The sequence below is a fragment of the Macaca fascicularis genome, chromosome 2 (assembly GCF_037993035.2).
Source record: "Macaca fascicularis isolate 582-1 chromosome 2, T2T-MFA8v1.1".
NCBI classification, from domain to species: Eukaryota; Metazoa; Chordata; class Mammalia; order Primates; family Cercopithecidae; genus Macaca; species Macaca fascicularis.
The window spans coordinates 127,885,900-127,906,115 of NC_088376.1; the positions used below are offsets into that span (position 1 = coordinate 127,885,900).

General features: G+C 41.0%; 1 long non-coding RNA gene across 23 annotated transcripts in view; it reads left to right on the plus strand.

The window, feature by feature from the left end:
* Positions 1-20,216, plus strand: part of LOC107128953 (uncharacterized) — a 335,806-nt gene that overhangs the window by 120,300 nt on the left and 195,290 nt on the right. For all 23 annotated transcript variants that reach the window (XR_012431332.1, XR_012431335.1, XR_012431323.1 and 20 more), the window contains exon 2: positions 840-1,122. This is a non-coding gene — a long non-coding RNA (uncharacterized lncRNA). The remainder of the gene's footprint in view (positions 1-839; positions 1,123-20,216) is intronic.

Sequence of the window (20,216 nt, forward strand, 5' to 3'; positions counted from 1 at the left end):
CTTCTGCCTTTTATTGGAATTTGGAAGTGGTATTTCTAGGGCTCTCCATTTCAGATGTTCTCTTTATCCATTTGGAGGTGCGATTAGACCAGAGAGTGGTTGGGGCTCTGGACAGACCACCTCCCAGTCAGAATTTTCTTCCTAAATTCTAATCTGAAGGACATCAGCATGTAAAAGAACAGTGGAGACTTAGAATTTCAATAAAAGGGAGAATAAATGGACACATTGGTAAATTATAATTTGTTGTAAGGCAATTGAAGTCCTAGGAATTTAGTGGCTGATATTGTTCAAGGGTCCAGGAAATGTGTTGACTTTAGGCTTGGCTCGTTTCAGAACTCTAGGCTTGTGTTTTACCAATTTATTAATTCCAGCCAAAAAATAACATTTCACATCAGTCCAGCAAAATCTCAGGTGGAATTCTCATGGGTCTAACTTGAGATATGTGTCCTTCTCTGATCCTACTGACAGCAAAGGGAAACAGTGCTCTGACTGGCTGAGCTGAGGCCACAGACCGTATCCCCTTGGGATGATACAGCTGAACAGATGCAAATCAAGCAGCTCTCCAGGGAAAAAAGGAAGTGTTAAAAGGAATTATTAAGTTCCGACTTCCCATACTAAGAATAGGGGAAAGACTGGCTACCCCAAAGGAAATTGGAGGGTTTGTTCCTGAAGAAGCCAGTTAAAACCAACAGATTCCATTACAAGCAAGGGTTTAGAATGAAGGAAGCCATCAATGCACACAGTCCCAAAAAATGGGTATTTGGAAACTTTAGTGAAACAGCCGGATAAACCTAGTGTCACTTTTGACAAATCACTTTTCTGCACTCTTTTTCTTACAGCAAAGTCCTCGAGGTTCATTCATTCAGCAAGCCTCTGTCCAGCCTTTACCATGTGCTCCAGCCTTTACCATGTGCTGAGTGAGAAGCTGAGGATAAGGAAGAGCAAGACCCCCAAAAAACTCTGATGTCTGGCTGAAAGCCGAAGCATGACGCAGCTTTGCTATATTTCTCTCCAACAAGGATTTGTATATTTTTACTTTCTCCTCAAGCAACACCTGGACCTGCTCCTTTCCCTCAGTCTCCAAGTTCCTTTGTGAAACAGGGTGTACCATCAGAGATGCAGGTAAGAAACCTGAACTGCATGGCCTCACATAAACCCCACCACACCTCTGTCCTAGGCTCCTTCCCTGCAACAGGTGTAAAGACAAAAGGCTCATTGTCCTTTGGAGCCTATAGGATAAACAGAAAGAACATGTCCTTGCCGGTTAATCTGCCGGTGATAAAGAGTATTGTTTTATCTCCTGCCATCTCCACGTTCCAAGGGATGAATTCTATTGTGACACAAAGTTGCTTTGTCCTTCGAACCCGCTGACATGTTTAAATTGGCCTTTCGTATATTCCTTGGTTGTCGCAATCAGAGCAATGAGTTGTTATAATGTGTTGAGAGGATCTTTCCCCCACAACAAGGAGACTATCATCTAGAGAGATGCTATGATGCTGCGAAATAATGTGCTTCTCTTCGGCCTTTTTTTTTTTAAACTAAGACTTTTATTTTTTGAGCAGTTACAGGTTCAGAGAAAAATTGAAGGGAAAGTACAGAGAGTTCCCATCTTCGCTCTCAACCCTTTCAACTCTGTTTCCATACATTTGCTACAACTGATGAGCCAACAGCTATATGATATTAACTAAAGTGCACAGTTTATATTAGGGTTCACTCTTTGCTTGTACATTCTATGGGTTTTGTCAAATATATGATAACCTGTATCCTCCATTATAGTACAATACAGAAGAATCTCACCACCCTAAAAATCTCCTGTGTTCCTCCTGTTCATCCCTCCCTCCCACCCCCCGGGGAACCACTGATCTTTTTACTCTCTCCAGTTTTGCCTTTTTCAGCATGTGAGGTAGTTGGGTCATACAGCACATAGCCTTTTTAGATGGATGTCTTTCACATAGCAATATACATTGAACTTTCCTCCATGACTTTGTGTGTCTCAATAGTTCATTTCTTTCTGTTGCTGCTTAGCTCCTGCTTAATTTTCAAAGTGTTTAATGTAAGAAAGTGGTATAGTCCAGGTGCAGTGGCTCAATGCCCGTAGTCCCAGCATTTTGGGAGGCTGAGGCAGGTGGATCACTTGAGCCCAGGAGTTTGAGACCAGCCTGGGTAACATGGCAAAACCCTGTCTCCTTAAAAAATACAAAAATTAGCTGGAAATGGTAGTGTGTGCCTGTAGTCCCAGCTACTCAGGAGGCTGCGGTGGGAGGATTGCTTGAGCCTAGGAGCTAGAGCCTGTAGTGAGCCATGATTGTGCCACTGCACTCCAGCCTGGGTGACAGAGTGAGATCCTGCCTTAGAAAAACAAAACAAAACAAAACAAACGAACAAACAAACAAACAAACAAAAACGGCAGTATAGTTGTCCCCACCCCTCATCCCCTCCTTTATGGGTATTTTCCTGATTATGAGAGGTTACCTGTGTTTTAAAAGGTGGCTTACTGTATGCACTGAGAGAATTAAATGACATTTCAGACCAGTTCCAAGTACCTTTTGCAAAGCTAGAGAAATAAAAGTGAATTCTAGTATCTCAATCACAGCCTAAAACTCGAGAAAGTCTACTTGGGCTGCAGGCAACATTGGTGTTCTTGACAATTTTACCCAGAATTTATATTCCTATAGTTAGTGTTTCCTCCAAAATTAATGATTTCCTGATTGATTTAGTTTTTTCCTAGCAGCACTGCAGGTCCCACTTACCTAGTTAGTAATAACATTTGCTCTTAATACATGAGTCAAACATTTTTTTTTCCTTTTTTTTTTTTTTTTTTTTTTTAACATTTCCAAAACAGAATACCCTGCAGGAAGAATGGGATGGCAGTGGAGGAGCTTCCACTCACTCACGTATCGTGTAATGTGGGAGGCAGGGATATGCGATAGTCATAAAGGGTGCAGGCTTCAGAATCAAAGGAGTGAGGTTGGTGTCCCTGCTTACACCGTACTAGCTGAGTGTCCTTCAGGTCATTTCTCCTCTCTCAGACTCAGTGGACTCTTTCCTAAAGCATAGCTCATAACAGGCTCTATGTGGTAAGACCGTCGGGAAGATGGAAGGAGATCAGTCATCCCTAGAGAGCATTAAGCACAGTCTCAGCCACAAAACACTTCCTCAAACATGATGCAAGCCACACAAGACATTTGGCCTGCATATGAAGGACAGTGTAGATGCTCATTAAATTAGTCCCGACTGATCAAGGGGGGAAGGAGAGAGTCAATCTTATCATACGTGGGCTCTCAAAGAACACAAAGAACACAGAGCTGTAAAAGGAAGCTGACTTAGTTAGGATCAAGCATGATGGGGGAGATTAGGAACCGTGTGCAATCTAATGGAACCAAAGATAGCACTTCTAGTACCTTTTCCTTTTGGCCCTGCCCCTGCTGAGACAGGGCTACTGCTAATAACTCACGTTTTTCTCTTATCCCCTCTCAAACAGCCCATTTCCTGAGCAAGTATATGCTTTGGTAAGGTCATTAGTGGTCAACACGGTTTCCAAGTTTAGTGAACAATTACTTTCAGATAAAACTGAAGGTTACAAAATCACTTTCTCTCTCTCCCTCTCTTTATCCTACCTCTCACTTCCAATAAAATGACTTATCTACTAATTACAAAGACCTCAGTAGTGGAAGAAATCCATATCCTACATAACATGGAGAACTAGCTATATACTCTTGGCATCACTTTTTATCCTACTTTTACTTTTTACTGACTTTCATTTACTGAACAAAGCCTCCTTTGCCAAAGGCAGGGTAAATAAACTCAGTCACATCCTGTCTTCCTTACATCTCTGTTTATCCATAAACTGTCAAAGATACAGATGAAAATCCACTAAAGCATGCTTGAAGCAGTTACACGAAGGCCAAATAAGATAGGAATGGAAACACCTGATGTTAAGGGAAGATACTACCTAAAATGATACTGAGCTGGCCCATGTAATGACATGAAAAAAAAAAAAAGATAAACAAAAGATGACTAACTGCTACAGTTAGGAATGGACTCATTTGTGTGTAAAGAAGCAGTAATGAAAAAGACATTAACAGCAATATAAGAAAGTGTCTGTATAGTTAGTGGGAAGAAGATAAAGCTTAGAGATTAAGAGCACAGACTTGGGAATGAGAGTAGATTTCAAACCTGGCTCCACCTTTTGCCTTTGTACTTTTAACTGGACAACTCAGTTAACCACGCCAAACCTCAATTTCCACATGTGTAAAATGGGATAAATTAATACGTTTCTCAGAGTATTATTTTTTGAAGATATAATGACATAAAACATATAAAAAGTACTTAGTGTTTGGCTTCAGGTAGATTTTCATTGAGAGTTAGCTCTTATCTTTAGTATGTTAGTAAGGATCTTGAACAAAGGGGTATAGAGCATACAGTACTATGCAAAATTTATCTCCATGAAACCTTGTTTTTTCCTCCAGAACACCCTGGGAGGTTAAGATTCTGCTAAAAACAGTGTGGGAAATGCTGCTTTAAAGAAACAGAAGACTTTGGGGGAAAAGGAACTATCTTGAATAGAAAATTAGAAGTTTGAAAGTGGTGCTTGTGGCTGCTCCTGTAACTTTGGAGCAAGAGGTTTGGGGTCAGGATTGATTGCAGCATCAGTACAGTCCTCATTTCTATGGAGAATCAGATTACATTTATATCATTGCTACTTGACAGCAGCTTTTCTGGGACCCAACTAACACAAAGACTCCTTGCCCAAGTTGGTTGCAAACTTTGCAAAGGAAAGTCTTCTTTTTTGACCCGTCTCCAGGTGTGAGACAAAATAGCAAATGTAAGAATCTATGTTTGGTCATTTCTGCTTTCCAGCATAATTTCATAAAGCCTTAACTCTGACAACATGCAGCTCTCCGGAGGGATGCTCTGAAGACAAAACCCACACACCCGCAATGTCTTTTGCCGGAGTCACTATACTCTTTAAGAGGTAAAGGGCCCTAGTCCTTGCCTTTTTTTACACTCAAGATAACATCCAGCCAAGTCAGTAATTATGCTTCTGTAATCTCTACCCAGATGTCCTCTCACACCCAAACCTTGCTGCGATTTTGCACATACTGAATATTCACCCCCTATATGTAAACTATGAATTGAAATATTGCCCTATTATGAAATGAATTAATTCCCAGGCTCAGTCTATAGTCCTTATAAGACTTCTGAATGTAACTAACTCTAATTCTTTCAAAGCTTGACTTTTTTCTTTAGTCAACAGGCAGCAGGCCTCTGTCTTCTCTACCCTACTGCCGGGTCAAAATTTCCCCTTGTGTCCCATGAACATAGAAGCCATCACCTGCCCCTTGAGGAGGTACTATGAGCCTGGAAGAAGCATTCTGAGCCTCTCTGGGGGAAGAGTAAGCTGCTTGCAAGGTTATGGGTATTTTGTGTTCTGTTATAGATGGATAATTAAAGGTGCAGGCTCACAGCTTGATTTTTTTTTAAAGGAAGGCAGCTTAGCAGTGAAACTGATTTTCCACAACTCCCAAAGTGGTATTGCAGTAAATCTGTGAATTTAATCAGCCTTCTCTGTTGAGGCAATCTCTTCTAATTGGGTTCTTGTGAGGAATAATAGACATGATGACAAAAATACTTCATCTCTGGAAAGGAAGCCAGAATCTCATCAATAATCCTGATAGTAAAGATCCCATCCTCCAGAGAAATGGAGTACAGGCCTCCAGTGCAAACCCCAGTACCATGCTCACCCTGTGTTAGGGAATATTTGCCTTTTGGGTGATGATTCTGTCTCCCTGCTTCCTGCTCAACAGGAGGAAAAGCAAAACCTTGAAATGTGACTATCTCCAGGACCATATTGGCCAAGTAACTCCACAGACTACTAAGTGGGTTTCTAGAAGTATTCCAGAAGATTGCAATGGAGTCATAGGGAACTGCATTATGAAGAAAACAAAGCTGGAACACAGAATCCAAACTTCATGATTTTGTTTCCTTTCCCTGCCTCTGGTAGGCGATTCCCACTCTCCTATGTTACTCCCTGGCAGTTATAGTGGGGCTTAGAGGGGTCCCTGTCTGGAATGTAACACACACAGCTGATGGCTGTCAGCTGGCAAAGCAACCCAGTGAAGACAGAGAGTATTGGAGCTAGATGCCACTTGCTTCTCAATTATTGGACAAATATGACCTCCAGATCTGGTTTTGTCTGTCCTAGGTGGGTGGGGTGGAGAGAGAGAAATAGATAGCATTCTTGGAGGCTGACCTTTCCAAGTTGCTCATCCCATTTAAAGGGTTTGGAAAACAATGGCAGATGCATCCTAGGTTTTTCTATCCTGGAAAATGAGAGAAGCAAAGCATGGTAATTGAGTTAGAAGTGGGGGAAAAAAGAATTTCACAAGGGTGTCATCTGTCCCAGTCCCACCCAACTTAGCCTGACATTCCTCTACCCTCTTCATTCTCTGCATGAAAACATTCTCGACACATCCCCTCATCCCTCATGGCTGGACACTGATGGTCAACAGATCACTTTGGTGATTAACACAGGAACTCACCTGTGGTCAGCACCCACGGGGCCAAAAATGGAGGAAGAGCTGTGAAAAATGCCATCTTCCCTGCAAAAAGTGCCACAAACACTCAGTGGTTCAACAAAGAGCTAGTGTGTTTCAGCTCCTTAGCCTCAGGCCCCACTAGCCTGTGAATAGGGGCACTGATGGGGCAGAGATGCGATAAAATCCCAGTTTCCCTTGTTTCAGTCCCAAGTTGTGGTTTTTCCGTTTCCTCCCACTGGACAGCTTCAGTATGAATTGCTCCCAAAACCAACAGTAAAATTTAACCTCCACTCCTTGCAGGAAAAGGAGATCCTCATCTCTTCGGGGGATTTGCTTTTGGTGCAAGTCTTGCTGACGTTGGCATGCCTCTCATACACACAAAAGCTGTGGGGCTTTCCAGATGATGCTCATATACACCAGAGGCTCCCAACAAAGTGGGTCCCTGGACAAGAAGCATCAGCTGCACCTGAAAATTCATTAGAAATGCAAATTCTCAGTCTCACACAGCCCTACTAAATCTGAAGCCTCAGAGATTTGGCCTAGCAACCTGTGTTTATAACAAGCCTCCAAGCGATTACAATGTACACTTAGTTTACGACTGATACAGGCTGATCATTTCTCCAGTGTGCCTCTCACTTTCTTGTGTATTTGGTCTTTCTGTTCTTTCCATTCAGCATCCTTCCTCCTTCTGTATCTGGCCGACTCCTATTCAGTCTTTAAAGCCTTTCAAAAACCATGCTCCTATTTGTAAGCCTCCTCTGACACCATCCTCTCTGCTTAAGCAGAATTAACTGCCCCTTTATTTCTCCTCTGATAATACTTTGGGCATCCATTGATACATTATGTTATAATCATCATGTATGTATCTGTTTTCCATACTAGGCTGAGAGGGTGAGAAAATATCTAATTCAGCAAATATTTTATACAAAATATCACAGGCCTACCATTGGATTAATTCTGGTGATGCCAAAATAGAATAATAAACTCTGATTAAAAAGTGGGACAGTGCCATATTTGCCTAAGTCATCATTACATGCTAAGTGAGATTTCAAATCCCTGGCTTAAAGCCTCCCCCACTGACATATACTAGCTATGTAACCTTGGGCAAATTATTGAACCTCTTCAAATCTCACACATCGCAGGGAAATGCTAATAATATTTAGCTCCATGTTTCATCATCATCATCATCGCATCCTTAGCAACTTGTACTGTGCCTGATACAGAGAACGTGGGCATAAGTATAAAAGTTTTTTTAAGAAGATCAGAGTTCTGGACAGATATACTATACTTCTTGTAGAACTTGTCACTCACCCTAAGCAAATCTGACTTTACATAAAATGTTTCATAAAACATGCAAAAAGGTGCAGAGAACTTTTGTATTGCCTCCCTAATTTGCCCAGTAAGAGGGTGATCAATATTGAGAACGCTGCCTATTTCTTGGTTGTATTAGGTCTGTTCACTCCCCCATCCACTCTCAACATCTTTAAACTATGACTCTGGTTTGCAAACTTGGTTTCACATGAGAATCACCTGGGAAGCTTTAAAAACAAATCCTGATGCCCGTGTCTTGCCCCAAAAGAGTCAGATACATTAATAATTAACATGAGTAATGGCTTGGGCATGGGATCCCCAGGTGATTCCAATGTCCAGCCATAGGTTTAAGCCACCGGGTTAGAAAACCTAGAAGGAGACTAAACTGTGGCTCAGGATGAAAAGTTATGTAAATCAACAGGTCTTGCTATTTTCAATAAAATTAAAGTATGATGAGCCTGCTGGCAGTGGTGTGATCATACTAAAACAACTGAAGTGTTCATAGAAATGTTTTAACTAGCGTAACATTCCAGATGGTTAGGACTTCTGGAATAGAATGATGCCAAAGTCAGCGAGCATCTATAATAGCCTGTGGATGATTCTTGTAGCTGCTAAACTACACTTAACTTTCCATTTTGTTTTTCAGTCTACATAGCTCACCCCTCTTGCCCTCACCAGGCAAACCAACTTCATTCATCAACAGTGCACCAAAGGACTGTAGGAGGATTCCCTTCCTGTCAGCTTAGACTTTTAGTTTCTGAAACACCACTCTCTGTAGAAGCAAGGCCGACAGACATCTTGAGACTGGTATTCTCTCTTGGCTACAATTTAGAGATTGTCTGTGATGACTGGCGCCAAGAACTCCATGGATTAAGCCTCCTTTTCTGGCTCCCCATCAATCTTTCCAAGTGTTTCCCTCTTCTTGACCTTGTTTCTCTGATAAAGCAGCCTGAGTGTGATGGCAAGGAGGTGGCTTACTGGGACGGGCCCCAGTGCCACTGGAACAAGACTCAAAGCTTTGACTGTGAGCTACGGTCATCCTCTTCTTGAACTCTGGTTAGGACCAATAATGACACGTCTGGCTACCAGAAAAGAGTTTATTTCAATCGAATTATGTAGGAGAGGCAACCCTGGCTTTTAAAATGTGAATAATGCTCAAATTATTGGGGAGATAATGAGGAAAACATTAAATAATAAACAAGCCTATGGTAGATTTTATGTTGAAAAGAACATTCTCTTTAAACACTACTTCAAGGACAATAGATACTTTGACAGTCAAGTTTTTTTAAGTCGTGCTTGCAGATAAGTACTAGCTCGAAGTTTCTTCTTTTCCTTTTCTGCTTTTCCTGTGCTCCTCCGCCATTTCTTCTTTTCTTTTCCAATCAGCATTTTCAGGGGCCAGGAAAATATATGATGGTACCCTCAGCAGAGAAGGGAAAAGGGGAGAGGAAGGACAACCAACCCTTCTTGAGAGTTGCCTGCATGCCGCATGCATTATGTCACAGAATCTCCTTTAATCCATACAAAACCCCATGAAGGGATATTATATACCTATTTTTTTTTTTAATGAGGAAAACCCGGCTCAGATTATAAAATACAGTTTTGCTAAGGAAGCATAGCTAGCAAGCATGAGAGCCAGGATTCAAATTCTGAGGTATGTGATTCCAAAGTCCAATTTCTTTACATTACAATGAGGTGGCTGGTAACTGCCCTCTTCCAACCAATCAGTGATACTCTGTTTGATGTGTCTACAGATGGAGAAAAGGCCCCTTGGCTCACCTGCTTAGACTAGACCATCAGGATAGCTCTGATTTCAGTTTGGGTCTCTATCTTGTATCCTAACTTCCATCATGATCTTCTCAACAAATGTCTATGCCTGTGACCCTGGAAGAATGAGAACACACGTAAAAAGTTATGGGTGGGAGCTCCATGACCACAGGGGACACCCACATAGGAGTTGACTCTATGGAAGCTAATTCTATAGATTCAGCAGCTTCTTTATTTCTCAAAGCAGGTATTTCCCACATCTGTAGGAGATAGAAGGAAGAGAGTCAGAGAAACAAGAGTCCCAGGCAAGCAAGAAGCTGTGGGAGAATGTGCAGCAATAAATTCAAGTGCCATTTGCTCATCATCAACTCTCCGACTCAGGTCTTACCAGGCCAATGCAGTGATGGGAGGGAGTACCAGATCCAGTGAAGTGTTTTTGCTTCTGGCCAGGCACCTTTCTACCCTTTGGAGGAGAGGACACTGCAGCAAAGGGAATTTTGCTGGCCCCACAGATTATGTAAGATAGAACACAGGAAAATGAACCATTCTTCAGAACCCTTGAAGTTCTTGTATATTATTATCCAATGATAGATGTGCTTTACCATTCACACATGGGAATAAATCCTAAAAATAATAACTTTTTCATTAGAAAGCTAGACTATAATTTTTCCAAGGGTCAAATGGATAACATGCATATTTTTATAAATCTCTTTGGGCTGTTGGAGCACTGGTTTGGTGTTATAATAGGAGAAGGGGTTTTGCTGTATTTTTCTGTCTTCTTTCTGAGGTTGTGGTGGACAAACAGGAATTCAAATTTTGCAACTCTAAAATGACACCCCTACTTCATGGTTTGGGGCTGTTTTTCTAGGATGAGGCACAGATGGTGTTTCTGTCTCCTCCAGAGAATATTTTTGGATGTAAAGTTTCTGAAATAAATTATTCAACTGAGGCCAAAATAGTCTCTGGAAAATAATCATATGTGAATAGAAAATAAGAGCAGCCTGGCCGGGGCTGAGAAAAAAATGCAGCTGGTTTTTAGAAATGGTAATGTTTGTACTAGTATTTGTGTTAGGAATAGAATGAGACCTGGAATTTTGGAAGTGAGTGCTGTTTTACTCAGAAAATTTGATGGTTTTCTTTCTTTCTTTCTCTTTCTTTTCCTTTCTCCCTCTCTTTCATTCTCTTAACATTAGTGAAGAGCAGTCAAGGGTTAGTACTTCGGAAACTCTAATGAGCATATGAATTACCTGGGATTTTGTTAAAATGCACACTTTGACTCTGTTGGTCTGTATATTCTGCATTTCCAACAAGCTTCCGGGTTAGGGTACTGTTACTGGTCCACAGATCACTTTGAGTGACAAGTGCTGGAGGAAGTTCAGATAAATTATATAGTGGAGTAAAGCTATGCTTTGCCAATCTAGTAAATTAATTATTTTAGTTTTTCCTTTAATAGGTATTTATTGAAACCTGCTTTGTGCTGGGCAATATGCCAGATGTTGGGGATAAAATGGTGAGCAGACAGACCTTGTGCCTGTCTTTATTGAGCTTGGAGCCTAGTATGTATGACAAACTTTAATCAAATAATCATATATTACAATTTTTCAGCTGTAGTAAATCTAATGAAGAAGGGGTACAGGTGCTATGAGATCTTAAAATAGGTGCCTTCATTAGATGGCTGGAAAAGTTTTCCCCGAGGAAAGGTATTGGCTATGAAGATAATAACAGTAGTCATTATTATCATCATAGTGAGCAGCTAGCCATGATTTGAACATTTCCTCTGGGCCAGTACTAGGTATATATCTGTCCATTATCTCATTTAATTCTCACAGCAACCTCCTAATATCCAATGTTATAGTGGAGAGACCTGAGGCTCAGAGAGCTTGCACAAGGTCACACAGCTAGCACATAGCAAATTCATGACCCAAACACAGAACCACTTAACTGTTTCAAGTTATCATCCAGGACTTTAACCAGAAAGACTGTTGAATCAACTGTATCAGCTTCTTAGCTCCTTGTTTTAACAGCAGCCATATTGGGAACTGTTCTGCTCCTGCTGGTGTGTTGTAGCAGCAAAGGCTCTGGTCAGGAATAAGGAAACTTTGGGCCCTAGCTTTGCCAGTAACTTGCCAGGGGTTTGGACAGTGGTCATGACAGTGACCACTTTTCAAGCACTTTCTGTCTGCTACATACTTTGCTAAGGCTTAACAAATGATTATTTTGCAAGATCAGAGTTATATATTAATATCTGCATTTTACTGGTGGGGCAATGAAACTTGGAGAAGGTAAAGCGGCAAAATTTGTAAGAGATAGGGCATGGGTTTGAGAGGTCGTTTAGCGTAGTGCAACAGTTCTCGAAGTGTAGTCTGCAGGCCTTTTCAGGGAACAGGTCGTCAAAACTATTCTCATACTAACAGTAAGATGTTATTTACCTTTTAAAAATTGTGTTGACATTTGTAATGATGACTCAAAAGCAATGGTGAGTAAAGCTGTCAGTGCTTTAGCAAAATAATGTTTTATTAGTGATGTTAACTGTGTAAGTCGAACTAGCTTTTTCCCTAGATATATGATTTTTTTTTTTTTTTGAGGCAGGGTCTCACTGTGTCACCCAGGTTAGAGTACAGTGGTGCAATCCTGGCTCACTGCAACCGCCACCTCCCAGGCTCAGGTGATCCTCCTACCTCTCAGATTACCAAGTAGCTGGGACTACAGGTGTGCACCACTACATCTGGCTAATTTGCTTTTGCATTTTTTTTTTAAGAGACAGGGTTTCTCCATGTTGCCTAGGTTGATCTCTAACTCCTGGGCTCCAGTGATCCTTTAGCTTCGGTCTCCCAAAGTGCTGAGATTACAGGTATGAGCCGCCAGGCCCAGCCAAGGATTTCTCATAAAAACACTCACACAGATAAAATAAAAAGATAACTGCAACTGGAAACTAATGCCTGGAAATATATGATAGATCAATTATCATAAAGGCCTCTAGGATGATACCCCAGAAGTAATTGTTGCCAATAATATCATGAGAGCTTTTCAAGCTTTTCCAAAATTAGAATTTTGGAAAACTTGGATCTGCTACTATGAGCTTGTCAGCTTCCTAGTTCTTGATGCCCTTTTAAAATGAGAGTAGTGTTGATGTTAAAAGACTGGTTTAAAAAAAAATTGGTTGGGAGGGTTGAAGATTCGTAAAGCTCAGTGAACCAAGAGCCTCCAAATGTCCATTGTATAATGTTTAAAAATCATGCATGGGTATAAGAACTGCTGAAAATACAAAATGGACCCATGGATTTTGGGTATGGAAAGTTCATTGACATGGTTTTAGATTCCACATTACAACTAACCTTTATGAAATATCACTTTTCAAGTTTTGTGTAGTATTAAAGAAGAACAGCTACATTGATCTAAAAAAGCTACTAAACAGTTCCCCTCTGTTCCAATTATGTCTCTATGTGAAGTTGGATCTTCTTCATCTACTTCAATCAAAACCACGTATCACAACAGATTGAAGGCAGAGCAGATACGATCATCAAGCTGTCTTCTAGTAATACAGATGTTAAATGTAAAACAGCACTACTCTGTATACCAAATGCCTTATTTTGGAGAATATAATTATTTCTCTTAAAAATGTGCTATTTATGTTAACATAGGAGTTTATTGTTATTTTTGAGTGAATAAATATTTTTAAACTTCTTAGTTTTAAGTTTGAATACAGTAAATATTAAGAGGTATATTACATATAAAGCTCTTTGGGGTCCTCAATACTTTTTAGGAGTGTAAGGGGTTTCTGAGAGCAAAAAGTTTGAGGATCCTACCTAGTGCATGAGAACATGGGCTTTGGAGCCAGGCCTGCCGGGGTATATCCTATTATCTGTGGGTTTGGGTTTTTTTTACTTTTATTTCACATTTAGTGGAACATGTGCAGGTTTGTTATGTAGATAATAAACTCATGTCATGGGGATTTGTTGTACAGACTATTTTGTTACCCAGGTACTAAGCCTATTACCCAGTGGTTATTTTTTTTGCTCCTCTACCTCCGCCCACCCTCCACCCGCAAGTAGGCCCAGTGTCTGTTGTTTCCTTCTTTCTATTCACGGGTTCTCATCATTTAGCTCCCACTTATAAGTGAGAACATGCGTATTTGGTTTTCTGTTCCTGGGTTAGTTTGCTAAGGATAATGACCTCCAGCTCCATCCATCCCATGTTCCTGCAAAAGACATGATCTCATTTTTCTTTATGACTGCATAGTAGTCCATGGTGTATGTGTACCATATTTTCTTTATCCACTCTGTCATTGATGGGCATATAGGAAGAGATGTTGGACCTTGGGCAAATTATTCCCACTTTGTCTGCACTGGTTGTATAAGGAATATAGAAACAATAGTTCCTACATTCTAGGGATATTACGAATGATGAACAAGTGGGCACAGATCAGTCAGCTCTTGTCTAATTTGTGAGTGAGTGTTCTTTCCACTAGATTCACTTTTCCAAGCTTTGCTGTCCATATTTCTGAGGTTTTTTTGTTTTGTTTTGTTTTTTTGAGATTCCAGCCCAGGCTGGAGTGCAGTGACACAATCTTGGCTTACCGCAACCTCCGACTCCCGGGTTCAAGCGATTCTCCTGCCTCAGCGTCCCAAATAGCTGGGGTTACAGGCATGCACCATCACACCCAGTTAATTTTTGTATTTTTAGTAGCGATGGGGTTTCACCACATTGGCCAGGCTGGTCTCAACTTCCTGACCTCAGGTGATCCACCTGCCTCAGCCTCCCAAACTGCTGGGATTACAGGTGTGAGCCACTGTGTCTGACCCATTTCTGAGATTTTTTAAAGCCTATTTACCTTAGCTATTACATGCTTCTGTAAATATATTCCCTCTGATTAAACAAATTTCACATCAATATTCTAGCTAGAGGTGATGCCAGTATAGAAAACTCTATTTAGCCTCTGAAAGGAGTGTACTTGCATTGTATGGACAAAGGAAGTTACTTTGAAATTATTCCTAGCTCTGCCATAGATTTGCCCTTTGGATTTGAACTTAGATACTTTTTAGAATTTGCTCACTCTGATCAAGTATTTTGATTATGAACGTTAACAACAGGCATCCAGTTGCATTCAGCTTTCCAAACAAATATTTACAGAGCCCCTTCTGTGCAATTGGCACGGTTCTAGGTGTGGGAATGAAACAGACAAAGGCAAACAACAGGAATGCATATTCTGGTTGTGTATATCATGGGAGAGACAAACAATGAATAAATAAGCAAAATATATAGTGTGTTGGCTGATAAGAAGGACAATGAAGAAAGATAAAGCAGGGAAGAGGGGAGAAGGGGCGTGAATGTGGGCTGCAGTTTCCCTTCCCAGTCAGGAAATGCCTCACTACAGAGATGATTTTGGAGTAAAGACCTGAGGGAGTGAACAATGTGGATATCTGGGTGAGAGAATTCTAAGAACAGGGAATCACATCTATAAAGACATAACCAGATTCTGCCTGGCGTGTTAGTATGGTTGAGTTGAGTGGGCAAGGCAAGTGTAGAAGATGTGATCTAAGAGGAATGAAGTGCCACACTGCATCGTATTGGCCTGGACACCCTGATTTGGAAGCCACTGGAGACTTTTGAGACGTGACGTGATCAGAGGGATCCTGGTGATCAGTGTGGTAGCAGTGGAGATTGTGAGACATGGTTAGATTCTGGATCTGTTTTGAAACTAGAACCACCAAGATTTGCTGATATATGGGATTTGGGGTTTGAGAAAAACAATGAAGTCTAGGATTATTCTAAAGCCTGGGTAACTGGAGGGATGGAATCCAAGAACCAAGGCCAGGAAGACTGAGGAAAGGGCAGGTTTCAGTGGAGGTATCAGAGAGGTGACCAGAGCTTAGATTTAAATGTGTTCATTTTGGGGTGCTTATTAGGCATCCAGTTTTTCCGTTTTATTCATACTCTCAAGGATGAACCAAATTAATAAAAACAGCCAATATACTGCTAGGAATTACTAAAAAAAAAAAAAAAAAAGTGGCTACATTACTGTCTAGAAAAAGAAAGCCTGAAATCTTACATGAGACTTTTTTTTTTTTTTTTTTTGTACATCATGTGGTGCTATTCCAGAACTGAACACCCTATGCCAGGTGCGGTCTTATTAAAGTTCTGGAAGAAAAGACTATCTGTTCTGAGACACAATGCCTCTACTTGTGGAACTAAAAATAGTTCAGCTCTCAGTCCCCAGGGCACGCAGCTCTCTAAGTGTCCATCCACTACATGGCCACATTAGTTTGACAAGATTTCAAGGCTCACCTGTCCACTACTCACACCACATCTGGGTTTTATATTTTAATTTTAATTTTGCATGGCTCTTTTTGCCTTTGTCGCAAATGTGACTTTCTCTACTCCATCCTTCCCTCTCACAGATGCTATTGTTGGGTATGGCTGCCTGATACATTGTTGTCATTAATAAGAAAAACAGCATTTCCTAATTTTGTATCATCTGTAGAATTCATTAATGTGTTGTTTGCACTTTTATCCAGATATTTCAAAAGGATGTCAAATAATACAGATAATCATCTTACAATTAAAGTAAGGGAAAAGTCATCTTTTTTTTGGAGGAGAAAAGGGGACATGTTTTCTGTTGTTTCCAATACCTCATTTGCTCAGCAAACACAAGAAAAAGGGAGCAAGGACAGATTTTTTGATAAGAATGTCAATTCATTTGTGGGTTGGGGAGATTGTCCAGAAGCTTAACTGACGTTCCTCTTCCACATCATCCCACATATAATTTTGAAACAAAGACAAGCAGGAAACACAGGTTTCATAACCTGAAATCTCTTTAGCTTCATCAAATGCCAATAAGCAACTGCAATGGCAGAATAAAATACGCTAATGTGTTTTGACACAATAATCGTGCCTGTTTCTCCTTAATGAGCCAGGCTGGGGATTTCCAACTTATAGAGGCAGAGAAAGGCTGTCAAACCACCAGATGTGCCCCATAATTGTAAGGGGCATTTACTTAATGGGCCATCTGAATACTTGCCTACATGTCAGCGATGATGCAAACATGATATCTCTCAGCTTGAGAGTTGCTCTTGTGTGCAGACAACTTTGTGAAGTCATGGGATAGTACTTGGAAAGGAATTTTAAACTGGGAATACATTTCATGGCTCAGCTGCAAGGCTGAAGACTGCAGGAAGGAATTCACTTTCAGCAACTCTGTGAATTCATGGAGTAGGTCCATGCTATTTCAGTTCTGCACAGCTGGCCAACTGTAAAGCTTTATTTTTCTCTTCTTAGAGCTGAGTGACGTCTCTTTAATAGTTTTGGAATGACTGTTGCCAACTCTTCTTGAAAATTTTTGTTTTGTTTCTCTTAACTGGGATATTTCTTCTCACCTGGGTGATTTCCCATCTTAAGAATTTTTTGGCTAATTTTTTTTTTTCTTGATTGCCTAGAACAGACATCAACTTGTATTACTCACAAAATGAGGATCTAGCTTACTCACAAAATGAAGATCTAGTGTAAAGATGCAGAAACGTTGCAATGGAAGTGTAAGCAGAAATACAGCGAGGGCTCAGGAAATGCTAGAATAGGCAACTCGAGGGATGGCAGGAACAGGGAGTACACGCTCTTCATCTCTGCTTCTGTCTGCACATCTGCTTTATTTCTTTGTCTCAGCAGACTCACAATCTCTGCTCCTCATCCCGCATGGTGGGGAAGGATGCCTACCCACAGCCCCCCAGGCCATCTGTTAGAGCTTCAACCACATGGAATGATGGAATCCATTCTGTTCTCTATCTCTGCTCTTATTTCAAATTCCTGGGGAAAAATAACCCAGCTCACTTCAGGCTTCCACCCTTGGTCCAGTGGGCTGCGAAATTTCCAAGCGTAGCTTCTGTTAGTTCCTTGCTTTGGATTAGGTGAAAACAAAGGGAATAATTGTGAGCTGTTCAGATTCACCAAAAAGTTATCTACTATTGTTGGGGGAGAATGCCCAGGGACAGATGAATTTGGGTAAGGGACAGTAACAGGACACTAGAAAGGAAAATCCCAATTGTATTTTTCCTACAGAGTCAGTATCCCAAACATTTTCCTCCACAGAAACTGACAAATAATCCATGGGTGCAATTTAGCAGATGGGTTGAAAAAAGCAGCAGGCTCGTCATCAGTTTTCAACACCTTGATACACCAGGCTTGGCCCTTGCTACCTCATGCATTATTTAAGCACAAGGCATCTCCCTCTGTCTGTGTCATGTGCTGGAGGAGAATGTGAAGTTCTGTCTGTCTTTAGCAAACATGTTTCAAGTACTGTCTGTCTGAAAACCAAGTGGAAGAGGGCAAACCTGATAATCCACTTGATTTTAGTTTTTGGACCTTGGCGCATGGGCAGATGTCAGTCTGCAAGGATTCTGTGTAATCACTTTAAGGAACATTTTCTGAGCATGTCCAGTACAACAGATGCTCTGTTAGGTAGTTATAGTTAGGATGTTTTGGTTTTAAGTATCTGAAGATTGAAATGTATCAGCTCATGTACTCAGAAAATCTGGGGTAGTGCTAGCCAAACCAAATGGTTCAAGCAAATGTCATCAGTATTTGGCCTCTTCCAGTCTTTTTACTCCTCTACCCTCTGTGTCTGCTTCACTTCTACACAGGCTTTCTCTATGTGGTGGCTCCAGATTTTATATATTCTAGTTGACATTTTTTAAAAAGAAAAGGAAAAGACTCCCCTACCCCCTCCCCTAGCTCCTTTCTCTAGTTCATTCCAGTAGAAGTCCAGGGTTCTCCTTGACTGACTGTGATTGCGTCATGGTCCCGGTCCTGAACCAATCCCTGAGTCCAGGATGAGGTGTTGCTCTGACTGGCTAAGCTTGGATCTGTGCCCAGTCCTGGAGTTGGAGTAGAGGCAGCTCTAACCTAACCACAGGGATGGGGTGTGGGGGGAGGGGTATTCTCCAAAGGAAACCCAGGATACTGACACCCAAAGAAGGGGGAATAGAAGCTGTGAAGGCAGAATCCATAAATGTCTACTACCCAGGCTAAGGAAGGAGAAACATACACTACCTACTCTCATAAAAACCTAATGGTGCTAGGTGTTTCAAGTGAGGTATTTGGAAAACACAGATGAAAAGCCATTAATTATGAAAATCTAGACATCAATGAGGGTTTTTAGAAAAGACAACATCTGTGTTGGGCCTTGAAGGATAAGTGGGGAGGCTGGGACAGGGCGTTCTAGGCAGAGGGAGCAATGCACAAATATGAGGACTTGTAGTTTGATACAAATAAGACATTTCTGACCTTTGAGGCCTGAAATGTTTCCCTGTCATTGATGATATATATGCATTTACTGAATATTCACATACATAAGCCTTCAGCTCTGAAATTATATACAAGCATGGACACATTACATGCAATGGTGAAATCAGCAGGGACTTTGAATTCAGTCCAACCTGGTATGAATCCCAGCTCAGCCACCTACTGGCTGTATGACCACAGAGAAGTAATTTAAGTATTTTAGCCTTCATGTTTTTATCTGTAGGAGGGTGACCTATCTACTGCATGTTGTCTTTGTGAGAATTAACTGAGTTACCCAAAATGGTGTCTGGGATATAACAGATACTCACTAAATACTAGTTACTTTCTCTCTCCCTGCTCTTCCTTTGTATACACCCACACTGTTTCTAATAAGAGCATGAAATTGATTTGTTTAATTACACACATAGTGACCACTTGTTGACCACAGCATTCGAAGCTCTGATTGGGCTCTGTGTAACTATTCTCTTCTTTGCCCAGCACCCTGGGAGGCTGGCCTTTTAGGATTGCAGTAACTAATTCCCATGCCCTCTACCTAACAGTAGGTTCAAAGAAATAGGAAGCCAACAAGAGATGCAGGGAGGAAATAGAGTCAATTTGGAGTTCATATTCCAAAAATTCCCTTCCTGTAAAGTTATGAGAGTTATTGTCAGACAGCCTTCTCCACCTACCTCCCGTTCTTTTCTTCTTTCCCCTTCTCTCTCCTGATAACCACTTCCTTCCATTGTTCCTTCAGGCTTAGAAACACACACAGCACCCTGACCATTACTAGCATCACAGCACGGCACTAACCCTTGTGCTGTCCCTACCCCCTGCCCTCACCTTTGCTAATTACTCCTTTAGTAATTTCTCCTCAAATTACCCAATTTGACTTTACCATTGTTTCCCTATTGGGGCCCCGACTAGCTCTGGCACCAAGGATAAACATGATGCCATCATTCATTTGATGAGGGCCCCTCAAAAAATCAGCTGAGATAAATGAACTCATCATTCTATAGATAAAGGGAGAAATTCCCCAGATTGAATGGAGACATTTTGTTTAAATGTAGCTAATGTTTAAAATAATTACCTTCTTAAGAAGACCTCTACTTTCTTCTGGAGCATGGTGGTGTGTCCTTCGTTTGGGTTTCACAGATTATATATGACCTGATAATGAGCCCAGTATAAGAAACAGTTGAGGATTTTTTTCCCCCTGGGTTGGGTTGGGGGCAGGGGGAATGGGCTTTTGATCATTTTTGAGTCTCAAAATTGTTCCATGTAGGTTATCCACTTCAAAAGCCAAAAAACCCATCTTTTTGGATAAATAATATC